We start from the raw sequence: 16,266 nt of genomic DNA, 5'->3' as shown, positions 1-16,266 counted from the left end.
GATCGACATAATCCCCTGCATCCTATCTGACCACAGTGGAATCAAGCTAGCTCTCAATAACAAAGCATACCGCAGAAATTTCTCCAATACATGGAAATTGAACAGCACACTCCTTAACAATGCCTGGATAACAGAAGAGATCAGAGAAGAAATAAAGCATTTCCTACAATTCAATGAAAATGAAAACACCTCACAAAGAAACTTGTGGGACACAGCAAAAGCAGTCCTGAGGGGCAAATTTATTGCCCTCAGTGCCCACATCAAGAGAATGGAGACAGACCAAGTAAATAATCTCATGTTGCAATTAAAACAGCTAGAAAAACAGGAAAAAATGGGACCTAAAGCTATTAGAAGAAGCCAGATAACCAAATTAAAAGCAGAGATTAACCAATTAGAAAATCAGAAAACCATAACCAAAATAAACCAAACAAAAAGCTGGTTCTTTGAAAAAATAAACAAAATTGATGGCCCATTGGCTAGATTAATTAAAAAAAGAAGAGAGGAAACCCATATTAATAGGATTAGGGATGCCACGGGAAACATCACCACACGTACCCAAGATATCCAAACAATTCTAACAGACTACTTTCAAAAGCTATACTCTCTAAAGGAAGAAAATCGGGCAGAAATGGATGCATTTTTAGAGAAATACAAGTTGCCCAAACTGAGCAAAGAAGAAGTTAACCAATTAAATAAGCCAATATCCTATAATGAGATACAGGAAGCTATCAAAAGTCTTCCAACAAAAAAAAGCCCAGGACCAGATGGATTCACAGCAGAATTCTATAAGACCTTTAAACAAGAACTAATACCCATACTCCTCAAGCTCTTCAGAGAAACAGAGAAGGAAGGAGCTATCCCAAACTCATTCTACGAAGCCAATATCACACTCATCCCCAAACCAGGCAAAGACCCAACCAAAAAGGAGAATTACAGGCCAATCTCCTTGATGAACACAGATGCAAAGATCCTTAACAAGATTCTAGCTAACAGAATCCAGAAACACATAAAAAAAATAATTCATTATGACCAGGTAGGCTTCATCCCAGAGACACAGGGATGGTTTAACATACGTAAGTCAATAAATGTAATCCAACATATCAACAGAGCCAAGGTCAAGAATCACATGATTATTGCTACAGATGCAGAAAAGGCCTTTGACAAAATTCAACATTCATTCATGCTAAAAGCTCTGGAGAAAATAGGAATAGAAGGAACATTTCTAAAAACAATAAAAGCCATTTATGACAGACCAATAGCCAATATTATACTTAATGGGGAAAAGCTGCAACCAATTCTCCTAAAATCAGGAACAAGGCAAGGATGCCCACTGTCTCCACTCCTCTTCAATATAGTCCTAGAACCCTTAGCCAGGGCAATAAGGCAAGAAAAAGACATTAAAGGGATCCACATAGGGAAAGAAGAAGTTAAACTATCCCTTTTTGCAGATGACATGATACTATACCTCCACGATCCCAAAAACTCCATCCCCAAACTCTTAGAAATCATAAATCACTTCGGCAAAATAGCAGGATACAAAATAAACCCACAAAAATCAGTTGCCTTCCTATACACTGATAATGTACAGGAAGAGAGGGAAATAAAGGGAGCAACCCCATTCACAATAACCTCCCGAAAAATAAAATATTTAGGAATTAACCTAACCAAAGATGTAAAAGAACTATTTAATGAGAACTATAAAAAGTTAAAGAAAGAAATTGCAGAAGACACTAGGAAATGGAAAGACCTCCCATGCTCTTGGATAGGCCGACTTAATATAGTAAAGATGGTAATACTTCCAAAACTAATATACAAATTCAACGCAATTCCTATTAAAATCCCAATGACGTACATCACTGAAATACAGAAAACAGTCCAAAAATTCATATGGAACAACAAAAGACCTAGAATAGCCAAAACAATTCTAGGGGATAAAGACAATATGGGAGGGCTATCCATGCCGAACTTCAAACTCTACTACAGAGCTATAATAACAAAGACAGCATGGTACTGGCACAAAAACAGACCCGAAGACCAATGGAACAGAATAGAAGATCCAGAAATAAACCCACAGGCCTACAGCCAGCTGATATTCGACAAAGGAGCCAAAGACATACAATGGAAGAAACACAGCCTCTTCAACCGCTGGTGCTGGGAAAACTGGGCAGCCACATGCAGAAAACTAAAAGTGGACCCCAGCCTATCACCATGCACCAACATCAACTCAAAATGGATTAAAGACCTTAACATTAAACCTGAATCTCTGAAACTACTGCAGGACAGAGTAGGAGAGACACTTGAACTAATAGGCACAGGAAGGAACTTCCTGAACAGAGTCCCAGGGACACAACAAATTGGAGAGAGACTCGACAAATGGGACTACCTTAAAATAAAAAGCTTCTGCACAGATAAAGCTATCGCAACCAAGCTAGAAAGACAACCAACTAATTGGGAAAAAATATTTACCAGCAATATATCAGACAAGGGGTTAACATCCTGTATATACAGGGAACTCAAGAAACTAATCCCTCCCAAACCCAACAAACCAATTACCAAATGGGCAAGGGAACTAAAGAGGGACTTCTCAAATGAAGAAATAAAAATGGCAAAGAAACACATGAGGAAATGTTCATCATCCCTGGTGGTGAAGGAAATGCAAATAAAGACAACCCTGAGATACCACCTTACCCCAGTCAGAATGTCCCACATCCACAAATCAGCCAACGACAAATGCTGGAGGGGATGTGGAGAACGAGGAACGCTATTACACTGCTGGTGGGAATGTACACTCATACAACCACTTTGGAAAGCAGTCTGGAGGGTCCTTAGAAAGCTAAAGATTGACCTCCCTTACGACCCAGTCATACCACTTCTAGGCATCTACCCTGAACAACAGGAACCAATATACAAGGACACGTGCACCTCCATGTTTATTGCAGCACTGTTCGCAATAGCTAGGATATGGAAACAACCTAGATGCCCCACCACAGATGAATGGATCCAAAAATTGTGGTATCTATACACAATGGAATATTATGCAGCCATTAGAAATGACAAAATAATGGCATTTGCAGGGAAATGGATGGAGCTAGAAGGAATCATGTTGAGCGAGGTAAGCCAAGAACGAAGAGACAAACAGTACATGGTCTCCCTGATAAGTGGATGATGAATCCAAAATGTTAGGTGATATGACAAAACTAACAGGACTTAAGAAACAAAGAACTCCCACTCATCTGGTTGAACCACTACTAAATATCCCCATGCTGCTGATCACATATATGGTATATAACATATGAGCACCGTTATATATTACAGACTGTGATAGACAATTTGCTCCAGGAAAGTTAGAATGAACTTGTGACTTTAAATGAGCATCATTATTCCACAATACTGTGAATTTCCGGAAATTAAGTAATCACTTAATCACAATCAAAAAAAAAAAAAAAAAAAAAGAACCTTGGGGAAGGGAGGGAGGGAGGGGATGGTAGGGGGAAAACAATGGAGGGGGTAACAATGTTCAAGAGGAAGTGGAAGTGTACTCATTACCTCACTCATGTAACTGTAACCCTCTGTATAGTATCTTTACAATAAAAAAAAATATATATGAAAAAAAAAAAAAAAGACTGTGCTGTTGACTGAGAAACACAAACGGATCAATAGACTGAAAGAGAGCTCAGGTTTAATTCCAGAAATATCAAAGACTGAATCTGTGATAGATGTGCCATTCTAAACCAGTATAAAAAAAGATTACTCACTACAAATAAGTAATACTGAGGTTGCTATTTTACATATGGAAAAATATTAGATCTTTCCTTCAACATACAAAGACCTAGCTTAGAGAAACCTAAATTTAAAAAAAGACTTTTCATACATGAGGGAAAATAATAATAATAATAATAATAATAATGGAGAATATTTTTATAACCTCTTGATAGACTATTTCGTTTAAAAATACAAATGTCTAATGGCCACCATTACAATTAAAATCATCCAGAAAGCAAAACTCACTGTAAGTGAACTTAAACCACAAATAACAGAATGGGAGAAAATATATTAAAATAAACTGACTGAAAGGTTTACGTTCAACATATACAAAAGAGGGGTAGGGGGAAAGCCGGGCTCTGTTGGCTTATACCTGTAATCCCAGCCGATCAGAACGCTGAGAGCAGGAGGATCACAGTTCAAAGGCAGCCCGGCAAACTATTTTTGAGACTCCCTCTCAGCAGAGAAACCTATGCCTGTCACACTAGCCATAATGACAATGGTAAACAGAGGGATGGCAACGCAGGCAGCCCAGACAGACAGAAAGCAAGAACCCTATCTCAAAAATAAGTGTTGCAAAATCAACCAAGAGCATGGCTCAAATGATAGCGCACCTGCTTGCAGCCACACAGCCCAGAGTTGAACCCCAGTACTGCCAAAAACAAACCAACAAACAAAAATTAGACCTGAAAGTGTCAAAGACCACCAACGGGACCTGAGTTCAAGCAAGTGGGGTATTGGTGGCTCACATTTGTAAAGCCTAGTTACTCAGGAGGCTGAGATCTAGAGGATCATAGTTTGAAACCAGCCCAAAAGAGAAAAGGTCAAGTTTCAGGTCCAGAAGTTCGTAACTCTTAGGATCCTGGGTGAAATATCCAGACTCTCTGAGCCTTGATTTCCTCCTCGATGGAATGACAAGGCAGTATGGGCTGGCACATGGCAAATACCCAGCCGGCTCTAGTCATTACTTCATTTCTACTGTCAGAATGGAACCAATGGGAGAAAATTCTCCCTCTGCCCAGGCTCCATTTTTCTAGTGGGAAATCATTTTGCTCCTGGTGCAAGAAATAGGAAAAAGATCCTAGAGATTAGGGACTTGTCAGCATTTATCAGCATGCAGCCACGAAATGACTGTCTCTAGATATCAAAGCGTAGGGTTTTGGGTGTTTTTTTTTTTTTTTAAGACAATTAATCTGGCTTTCCTAGCTGGCAGAGCAAAGTTTTCAGTAGATCCAACTCCTGTCTTCTAATTATGCATTCCCTAGGCAATGCCTTGTCCAGGATCAGATGCGTTAACTAGGGCAGGCCGCTGATTGTCCTCAGCTCAGAAGCCAGGCCATCCCACCAGGGAAATCACAGACACAGCTTCTGGATACTCTCTCCGGGCCTTACAAGTCTAGTTACAGTGAGTGAGTAGTCAGCACATGTCTATGAGTGCATTTGAAGACCAGGTTTCTGTATCTGTTGATAAGGGCTGGTGGGGGCCACATCCCCAGCCAGGATTGTGTCCCTGTGCCCTCTTCCCATCCCCAGCTGTTCAGTGAGATGCAAAGAGGATCCAGTAAGCCCCCATTAAGCACCCAGTAGGCATGTGGTAAGGGATCCACAATGCTGAATTTGAATGCATGCAGTAGGGATTTGTTTCCTTCTCTGGGGAGCTGTCTGGGCTTATGGGGTGGAGCCTGTGTGTGGCACAAAACAAATACATCTTGTGTAATCATACCAAATGTGGAAAGCACTCTGATTTGCTCTGTGTGTGTGTATGTATGTGTGTGCGCGCGCGGGCATGTGCGCGCACATGTGTGTGCGTGCCAGTCCTGGGGCTTGAAATCATGGCCTGGGTGCAGTCCCTGAGCTTTTTGTGTTCCAGGCTGGTACTCTGCCACTTGAGCCACACCTCTACTTCTGGCTTTTTGGTTATTAATTGGAGATAAGCCTCATTGACTTTTCTGCCCATGCTGGATTTGAACTGTGATCCTCAGATCTCAACCTCCTCAGTAGATAGGATTACAGATGTGAGCCACTGGTCTCTGGTGTGCATGTGTATGTGTTTGCTTGTGTGTGACACTAAGGCTTGAAATCAGATCCTGAGTGCTGTCCCTTCGCTTTTTCACTCAAGGCTGGTACTCTAATTTTGGTGAACTGGAGATAAGAGTCTCAAGGACTTTTCTGCCTAGGCTGACTTTGAACTGGGATCCTCAGATCTGAGCCCCTCAAGTAGCTAAGGATTACAGGTGTGAGCCACCAGGGCCTGGATCTGATTTGCCTTTTACAAATGAGTAGACTGAGGCTGGAGAGATCCAAGTGCTCTTTCTCTCCTACATGTGTTCTCTCCTGTCGCGTCCCACCCCACCGCATGGCAGCCTCCACCCTCCTGGCTACCCCTTGGCCAGGGCATGAGCACCCAGACCCGGCTCTGCGGGCGCAGCACCAGAGCTGGGCCTCCCGCACTCAGCACAGGCAACTGCGCTGTTCACAGATGAGGCAGAGTCACCATGGTAGCTCTTAGGTGGCAGGGCAGCTTGGACCCAGCGGGCACCAGGTGGCGGGATACACATGTTTCTCTTGCACTGAGTTTGCTGGGGGCTCAGCACACTGTCTCCCAGCAGTCTTGTTGAGGTCTGTCTCCTGGAGGTACGTAAGGGGACCACAGTGGAGGGGACACATTTCTCCACTCCTGGGACAGTGAGGTGTCCTTTCCCACCAAGACTTGGGTGCTGGGGGCTGTCAGCTGTCTTGTCACTGTACTAGGACAGTGACGAATGGGGTCCAAGGCACATGGTGACAAACACCATATTGCCCACACCGCAGCCTTCAGAACATAAATGGATTCCATCCATGCGTTTGAAACGTTCTGGCTTTAAATAGTGTTGATGAAATACTGTTTATGTGAAACTCTGCCGGACACCCCTGGTGACACTGAGAACGGGCCTGTCTAGGTACCAGTGGTTTGTACCCTTCATCTTAGCTGCTATGAGGCTGAGATCTGAGGATCGCAGTTCAAAGCCAACCAGGGCGAGAGAGTCTAGGAGACTCTTGTCTCCAGTGAACCACCAAAAAGCCAAAAGGAGAGCCATGACTCAAGTGGTAGAGCACCAGCCTTGAGCTGTTTCTTCCTCCCATGTTCAAGGAGGGGAAAGGAAGTGATCAACTTTGCAGCCCCGATGCGACCTTCTGCGTCAGTGCGTGTCTGCCCGCCCCTCCCTATGTGGCTCTCCTGTCACCCACTGCCCTGCCCTCCAGGGAGCTGGGTATGAAGTACCTCTGTCTTTCTCTCTGCAGCCCTGATGCGCTGCAGATGAGTCAGATTAAACCATGGTTGCCTGCTCTGAGAGCCCCTCCTTGGGGCTCAGAGACACCCCCCCAACCCAGCCCCATGCATGACCCAATAGGTTCTGGCTCCCCACCCGTCCGTGTCTGCCCCTTCACATTCTCACAGAGGAGAGGGCGCTGCTCAGAACAAAGCTGGTACAAGGGGCATGCCAAAGGGCCTGGCAGGCCGGCCAGCCAGCCATTTCCAACCATCACCAAGGTGGCATTTTATGCCGGACAAAGAGAATTCCACGCCACAACACCCAGGTCTTTGTTCTGTTCTTCCCTGCCTTACGCCCCTGCCGTCAGAAACAGCGAACAGTGAAGATAATTGTCCAATTTTCCCCACAGGATCAATTTGCTGTAATTTTCTTAAAAGAAAGAAACGTAGGAGCATTGTGAAATAACCTCCCTCATCATCCCTCCCGTCCCTGGTCCCTGCCTCGGCTTCTCGGAGTCGGTCCCCTCCATCCCCGCCCTGTCCCCAAGGCCACAGGTTGGACTTGAGAAGCCAGGGCCAGAGGCTGGTGATGCGGAGAGGCTCATGCACGCCACACCGAGGAGCCCGGCCGGGATCCAAAGCAAAGTGAGACGCCTCCCCGCTGTGTGCTTCTACCCTGATGCTTCAGTGGAGTCAAAGAGGCCAGCGTTTGGAATGACAGAAAAAGAAGGAGATTAGGGAAGGAGGAGGAGGAGGAGGGAGAGGGGAGGAGGGAGAGCTGCTATGGCAGCATGCGATGACATGTTCCCACTTTCTTGTGTTCGCTCCAAGGTAGCAGTGTGACTCAGACCTCTGTGGAGACGTCAGCTCCTACATCACCATCGCCTCCCGCACTGCCGCCCCATGCAGCCCCCGCACCCCACACCCCACCAAGAGCGCTGGGGAGTGCATTCCTCGGATTGCTGAAATGGGGAGATGGCAAAGGCACGTGGCCCTCCCCACTGCTCTGGCTGCTTTATCTCTTCCAGGATGCTCTTGAGAGACAGAACTATGGGCACATTCCCATGCTGGGTGGTGTGTGTGTGTGTGTGTGTGTGTGTGTGTGTGTGTGTGTGTGTGTGTGTGTGTGTGTGTGTGTGTGTGTGTGTGTGTGTGTGTGTGTGTGTGTGTGTGTGTGTGTGTGTGTGTGTGTGTGTGTGTGTGTGTGTGTGTGTGCGCGCGCGTGCACTGGTCCCAGGGCTTGAACTCAGGGCCTGGGCACTATCCCTCAAAGCTGGTACTCTGCCACTTGAGCCACAGCTCCACTTCTGGCTTTTTTTGTGTTTAATTAATTGGAGATCAGAATTTCATAGACTTTCCTGCCTGGAATTATGGTCCTCAGATCTTGGCCTCCTGAATAGCCAGGACTACAGCAAGCCTGTATTCGATACAAATATTTATACAGTACCCACACCATGCCAGGCACCTTTTTACTAGCCTCTAGAAGTCTCAAGGAACAAAACAACCTAAACGTAACCCCTACCCTTGAGGGGTTGAAGTTCCAGTAAGGGAGGGGGAAATAGACCAGTGTGGAAGATCTATGGGGCAGCACAAAGAGGGAGACAAGGCTACAGGGAAAGCTGGGGATGGGGAACAACCTGGTCAGTAAAGATGGTTGAGGAGGCTGTGGAAGAAGCCACAAAGTTACTGAGAGAAGACTTGGAGGCAGAGGAGGTACCAGTGCAAAGGCCCTGGGGCAGGAACTGTCTGATGTGTTTGAGCTGCATGGAGCTTGGTGTGCTGGAATTCAATGAGCAAGGGGGAGGAGTGGGGAAGGGCAGTGGGGAAGTGGGAGCTGTGGAGCCATCGTGCAGGACTTTGCTGGCCATCACGGAGGCCTTGACTTCCACTCAGAGACAGGACGCTCTTCCTCTGGTGAAAAGGATCAGAAGTTGTAATGGGGCCAGGGGTGGGTTCACTGTGCTTACTCAGAATCTTCCAGAGATGCTCAGGGACGACATGATAGAGTGGAGACGTCTCTCCCATGTCTCCTGGGCCATTCCCCACACAGTCTTCTATACCTCAGGTCTCCCATCCTCTTCCCCTTCTCCCCGCCCTCAACACATGGTGCATACAGTGGGTTTCATTTGAAATTTGATTTCATTTTAATCCATTGGCTTACAGTCAAATTCTGACAAATGAGGGTTGTCCTGCCTTGACAGGTTGCTCTGTTTTCTTCGTCATTAGATCCACTGTCATTTGTTTGCTTGCTGGGTCAGCAGCACCAGGGTGGATGTTTCCCAGCACAGGCAAAGGTGTAGCAACACATAAGACCATTCCATGAACAGCTGTTGAAAGAACCCATCAGAAAAGTCAGCCTCCTCCCCAAGGCCCAGGCCCAGTCTATGCCTCTGACGGTCTCACCTCTTCTTGTATTCCCATCTACTGTTGAATCTTATGTGTGTCCTCCTATCCATCGAGCCACTTGTCCATTCATTCATCCACCCATCCATCCATCCATCTGTCCATCTACCCACCTACCTATCCATCTATCCATCATTTATCCACCTATCCATCCACCCATCCATCCACCTGCCCATCCATTCACTCATCTATCCATTCATCTGTCCATCCATCCATCCATCCATCTGTCCATCTACCCACCTACCCATCCATCTATCCATCATTTATCCACCTACCCCTACATCCACCTGCCCATCCATTCACTCATCTATCCATTCAACTGTCCATCCATCCATCCATCTGTCCATCCACCCATTCATCAATCTATCCACCTGTCCATTTATCATTCATCCATCTCTTTGTCCACGTATTCACCCGTCCATCCTTTCATCCTTCACCCATCCCTCCATCCACCTGCTTACTCATCCATTGATCCCCTCATTCATTCATCCTTTCATCCATTCACCTATCCACCCACCCATCCATCATCTGTCCACCATCCATTCACCCATCTACCCACTCACTCATCCATCCTTCTATCCCTCCATCTATCCATCCATCCAGCTTTCACCTACAAACCCATCCATCCATCCATATATCCATCCATTTATCCATCCATCATTAACCAATGAAAATCTTCACTCTTTGATGCCAGTGAGCAGGACAGGGGAGAATCTCTGCAGGAGGTGACAGTCCCTTTGGAAAGACAGGCACAAAGCAGGCAAACAAACAGCAGGACAAGGACGGGTAGTAAAAGCTAGGGTACCCTGAGGCTGCTGGGGCAGGAAGGAAGAAGACAGGCTATGTGAGTGAAGCTGGGGAAGAGCTAGGATGAGATGGGAAATGGAGATGACAGCATCTGTTCCAGGGCAGAAAAAAGGCCCAGGGCACTTGGGAGTCAATGCCCAGATGTGGCGAGCCAGGTCAGGTGCCACGGATAAAATTGACAAGGGAAATGGTCCAGGACAGGAAAGCAGGGGCTGGTAGGTCACAGCCTGCATCTGAACTCTGTTTCTCTTACGAAACTCACTCTCCTCTCCTTCTTCCCCAAGCTCTTAGCAACCTTCACTTCCCAGAGCGTTTCTCACTCAGAGCCCTTTCTCCAAGTGGGGTTCTCCCTCCCCAGTCTCGGCCCCTACCTGTGGGAGCTGGACCTGCTAGGGCTTGTAGCTCAGGAAGTGCTGAGGATTTTTCCCGGGGATTAATTCTGGTGTTCAGAAAGGCTCCAAGAAACCCTGCATGTTTCTATCTGTTTAAGAAACCAACTTGTTGGAAAGGATGATGGTGATCAAGACATGTTATATTCATAAATTGCTTTTTGAAATGGCAAAAGAAGAAATCAACTTGATATAATAATGATATGATGATGATGGTGATGATGATGGTGATGGTGGTGGTGGTGGTAGTGGTGGTGGTGGCGGTGGTGGTGGTGGTGGTGGCGGTGGTGGTGACAGACTCCAGAGTTGATGGTCCTACAAATCCACACAGTTTTTGTGTGTGTCAGTATTGGGTCTTAAACTCAGGGCCTCATGCTCTGTCTGACTTTTTACACCCAAGATTGGCACTCTACCACTTGAACCACACCCCCTTTTCCAGCTTCATCCTGGTTTATTAGAGATATGAGCCTCTTAATTTGTCTGCCTAGGCTGGCTTTAAACAACGATCTTCAGATCTCAGCCTCTTGAGCACTGGGATGGTAGGCATGAGCCACTGGTGCCTCACTTTGAATCTGTACTTTTAATCAGCAATTACAGATGATTGTAACACATACGACCTGAAAAATCATTCAAAGATTGACTTCAGAGCTGTCTGCAGACTCGCTACGATTTGAAACCATCTCTGTTCGGCTCTGGTTCAAGTCAGCTTGTGATAGCTGGACAGTTGTTGGTTAGACAGATGGAGTGGGTGGGGCTGGAAGTTCACTTTCCTCCTTCAAAATCAAATTCTCTAGGCTTGCCTGGCAAACTTCTAGATGCAAATGCATTTTAATGACCGTGACATTGACCAAGGCTACATCTGTCACCCTGGTGCTGCTCTAAGGGATGGAGCCTGTCTGCCCTTTCCCTACCCCGCCCCATGAACTACCTGGCAAGAGTTGTGGTCCTCCATGGATTGTCACAGGAACAATAGAACTCCCTATGATGGCTCCCCAGACTTTGAAAGATGCCCTCCCCTGTGGAGTGGGGGTTAGGGAAGGGGGTGATCACCCATGTCCTGCTCCTCTAGAATATCCCACGTGCTAAGGTCTCCTCTGTGTGTCTCTCTTCTGTATCTGGTAGGCATGCCTTGGCAGGGACACAGCCCTACAGAAGCAAGGCCCTCTAAGGCCTAGTCCCTGAAGCTTAGCACTTAGTGGGGCTCAGAAGGATGCTTGTAGAATGAATAAAGTCACCACCACAGTCCACAACATGAGAGGCAGGACCCAGCACATAGCACCCAAGCTCACACGTTATTAAGCATTTCAAGACAGCCACAGCAGCACATTCACCTAGCCTGGCCCTCTGCATGGAACAAGGCAGGTGTAAGCTGCTCATCCATGAAGCCAGCCCTGGTTAGTATGATGATCGGTGGATTCCAAGGCCCCCTGAGGCCAGTACATAGGACAGAAAAGCCATTGCCTTCCAGATGAGTGAGTGCCTCAGCTCCTGAGAGCTGAGGGCCCCACACTCAGCCCAGTCCTGGGTCACCCCAGGCCTCCCTCACACCTCTGACCAACAAATCGCAAACTGGAAAGGGTCTGTGTGCTTCCTGTCATTAGAGATAGCTCCACATGTGGGGGTGTCTCGTAGGAATAAAGACACCAACTTAAAAGGAACTGGACAAGGCCAAGTTTACTTCTGCAGAAGGATGAGACATCAGCCACAAATCTGGCCAGCAAGCACACAGAGCAGGCAGGCTGCTCCCTTTTTATCCCCTAACCCCAGCAAGCCCCACCCCTCTGCTCTCATTGGCTGAGCTCAGGTTCACCATCTGCTAGAGGATGCAGCTTAAGGAACAGGATCTAACTAAAATTTAAGGAGCTTCTAACAGGATGTCTTAATTACAGTGCTCAGGAAAAGGATGTATGTAACTAAAATGACAAGGGCTAAGCCACCTGGCCAAAAGCAGGAGCCCTTCAGAAAAACAATTCTCTCAAGGCTAACAGAAAGGAAGTGAACGACTTTGATATGAGAAACACTTTTCTACGTGTCCCTAGAGTACAAGGACGGACCTTCGACGTGTCCCCAGGATTCCAAGAGCTCATGGGACTTTCTGCACTTGAGAAGTGAATGTTGAATGTCTGCAGGATAAATCAATACATTAACTACCAGAAAGCAATATTGGCTTCTTATTCAAGTCTGTCTTCTGTATCTATTTCCAGGAGGATACAGGGGTATATTTTAAAATAGAGAGCCGGGGATCCCCAGTATCACATTGCACCCCAACAGCATTTTCGGAAGCTGTACTCCTTGCAAGCCCTGATAACAGCAGCAGCAGTGCTGTGACCTGAAGTGAGGGACCCTAGCCCTTTGGACTAGGGGCCAGTGCGCTTCATCTTAAAGATCCTGTAGGTGATTTCTATGTCCCCTGGGTCCCTAGAGTACTCATGTGCCAAGGATACCAGGTAGAAAGTAGGGCAATCTTGTCCAGATGTGTTTGGACCTTGACACACATTAATTGCTTGCCGCTGATGCCTTGAAAGTCCACAAGGACTAAAAATGGTGTGGTGGAATTTCACAGGATGAATCTTGCCCTACAGGACTGGTTGTTGAAGTGGACATAGGGTTGACTCAACAAGAAGGGTGTTGGGGAAGTGAATGGAAAAGAAAGATGTGTGCTCCTATTAAGAGAAATTGTGTGCGTGCAAATGTGTGTGCATGCACACACACACACACACACACACACACACACACACACACACACACACACACCACACCACACCAGTACCAGGGCTTGAACTCAGAGCCTTCTCAGCTTGTTTGAGATGGCACTCTACCATTTGAGCAGCCCCTCCAGCCTGGCTGTTGGCTAATTATTTTGAAATAGTCTCATGGACTTGTCTGCCCCAGGCTAGCTTTAATCAGCCATCCTCCAGTCTCAGCCCATTGAGTAAGTAGGATTATGGTCATGATCCACCAACACTCAGCAAGTATAACTTTTTTTGTGTGCCTGTACTAGGGCTTGAACTCGGGGCCTTATAATCTTGCTTTAGCTTTTTTGTTCAAGGCTGGTCCTCTACCACTTGAGCTACAGCTCCACTGCCAGCTTTTTGTTGGGTAACTGGAGTTAAGAATCTTACATATTTGTCTTCTTGGGCTGGCTTCAAACCATGATCCTCAGATCTCAGCTTACTAACTAGCTAAGATTACAGGTGTGAGCTACCAGTGCCTGGCCAGGTTCCATTTTTCCCTGGCTGAGACGAACTGGCTACATGTAACTTTTTTATTAACAAAAAAAAAGGAATTTGTTGTCACTAGATATGATGGTAGAAAGTGAATTAAGGGGACCACTGGACCAAAGGAACTACAAGATAAAGTGATCTTGCACAAGCTAGTTTGCCTTTCAAGACTTAAAACATGGAGATAATGCCAAGGGCTGCCCTGGAAGGTTGACCAAGTTGTACACTGAACAAGAGGGCCTAGTGAGAGAGAGAGGCAATTGAGAGCTAAAATCTAGCCAGGTTTTGTTCCCATGAGGAGGGAGTGATGCTATCTAATTGGCTTAGAAGCACCATGAGCCAGCTGATGCTCTGTCTCCTGCTTAGTAGATGCCAGGGTAATGAATGAACAGCCAGAGAGGGTCATGGATAGGTTGCACAAGCCCATCCAGTCAAGTCTTTCTCCTGTCCCCACCTCTGTTCCTCCTACCCAGATGCTTTCCTGGAATTGTCTAACCTTTAGGATTGCTTGCAAAGCTGACATATTTGGCTCTCCCAAAGACGACTTTAGGCTTCCCACGGAGTACATAGGAAGAAAGGAGGCTTATTATTATGCATTATTTTGTCTTGCAAATCGTGGATCAATCTCTAGCCCCACCCCCGCCCCCACCAAGGCCCCAGTGGTCCGTGGGAACAGCTCCCCAGAGGGCATTTCTGCACCAAGAGATAAGATGGCTGGCTGCCAGGAAGACCACCAAATCTTCAAACGCTGCCTAATTAAGTTTCAGCCAGCAATCTACCTCCCTGGGCCAAGGGCTCTAGGAAGATAAGACCCAAGACACATCCAGAGATGGAGGAGGGAGCGTAACTCTAGTGATAAAAAAATAAATCAAGAGCAGCCCATCTCATTTGCAAATGGAAATCATCCTACTGGGAGCGCCTTCCTCCTTTGCAAAGAGCAGGAAGAGACCCAATGCATAAGAGGCCTCTGGCCTTTCTGCCTCTGCTGTAGGGCTCTGATGGGGGCACAATCGTGGCATTCACTGGGATGGGAAGATAAGGCAGGGTGTCATTAATGGAGGGGAAAGAGCATGTTCTTCCAGAAGCCCCTGCTCAGAGACTCCCAGCCTCCCACAGAGACGCAGAGGCATTACCTGCGCCTCACTGATTCCCAGGGACCAGGCTATTTTCCTGCCTTAGGATTAATGGCAGTGTGTGTGGTTTTTCTATTGCCAGTGTGGAATGCTTTTCTGGCTAGTTGTATAGCGGGACAGCTCTCTCCTTTTGCCTTGGGAATATAGGCGTTCCTTAGGCTTCCATTGTCCTTTTGAAATATGGATAATAGGTCTAACTGGCGCCATCTTGGCTTCTTGGTGGATTGGTAGATGAAGGTAAAATCTCACCCCCACCCCCAGGTGATGTGCGTGGCTGAATTTCTAGAAGCAGGGGTGAAGACTTGGACAATTGGTTATTGGACCTGCCAGACCTGAGACTGTTTGGACTATCTAGTTCCCTGTGACCTTAACCATGACCCTATTAGGCCCCACCAGCTCAGGGGCCATTGACCAGGCCTCCTGTCACCTGACTCTCCTCTTGTCACCATGGTGTCCCTCTTCAGCTCTCCATTGGAGTTGATCCGGTTTGTTGAGATTGTTTTTCTGCTCTCTCTTTACTCTCCTACCCTCATGATTCAGTTTCCTAGCAGAACTAAGTGTACTCAAGGCTGAAAGTTTGGGGAGGACACATGTCTGCTTGCAGTCACCAGCTTTCTAATAAAGATTCCCGGTCTGACCTCTCAAAATGTGGCTTCTCTGCCTCTCACGATTGAATTCCTGTATAACACATCGGGTTCATTTTTACTTTTTCTTTTCTTTAAATCTTAAGCATGGCCCCATCAGAAGATGGTATCTGAATCAGAGACAGGTAAACTGGAAGGTACAAAATGAAAAGAATTTGCCACCTTGACTCCACTGTTAACCACAGAGTAGAACTTTTCTTTTTCTCCTTTTTCTCTTTAAGTGGACCTAGAACGTAACAGTAGAGTTTCTCAACACACTTTGAAGTCTGTGTGGCTCAGCCCCAAAGTCACTCACAGACTTGGAGCCACAAAGTAAAAAATGGCTCAAGTAGTAGAGCACCAGCCTTGAGTGTAAAAGCCAAGGGGGAACATGAGGCCCTGAGTTTGAGCCCCAATATCTGTGGGGGGGAGAAAGAAAAGAAGGAAAAAACCATGACAGATGATGTACCCCATTCCCTCAGTACCGGCCATTGGTCCCTTGGGCAGCACTGGTGGGCAGTTCATTTGCTTCCAGAAGTTTCTTAGAGAGTAAAAGCAGCAAATTAAGTTATGTCTCAAGCCTGCTGGGCTCCACCAAGAAAACTCATTTCCTATTCTGTTTTCTGTCTCCAGTGACACCAAGCACAAGCCCCCTGTCAGTCACTGAAGGCCTTG

The 16,266-nt window shown here is 46.6% G+C and overlaps 1 protein-coding gene across 1 annotated transcript in view; it reads left to right on the top strand.

Moving 5' to 3' along the window:
- The window catches only part of Kazn (kazrin, periplakin interacting protein), a 502,475-nt gene that overhangs the window by 133,510 nt on the left and 352,699 nt on the right, over positions 1–16,266 (top strand). The window lies entirely within an intron of this gene.

The sequence above is a fragment of the Dipodomys merriami genome, unplaced genomic scaffold (genome assembly GCF_024711535.1).
Source record: "Dipodomys merriami isolate MVZ:Mamm:240054 unplaced genomic scaffold, mDipMer1.0.p SCAF_28, whole genome shotgun sequence".
In the NCBI taxonomy this organism is placed as follows: domain Eukaryota; kingdom Metazoa; phylum Chordata; class Mammalia; order Rodentia; family Heteromyidae; genus Dipodomys; species Dipodomys merriami.
The sequence above is the reverse complement of the archived record's forward strand: the minus strand, read 5'-3'. Positions and strand labels throughout refer to the sequence as shown.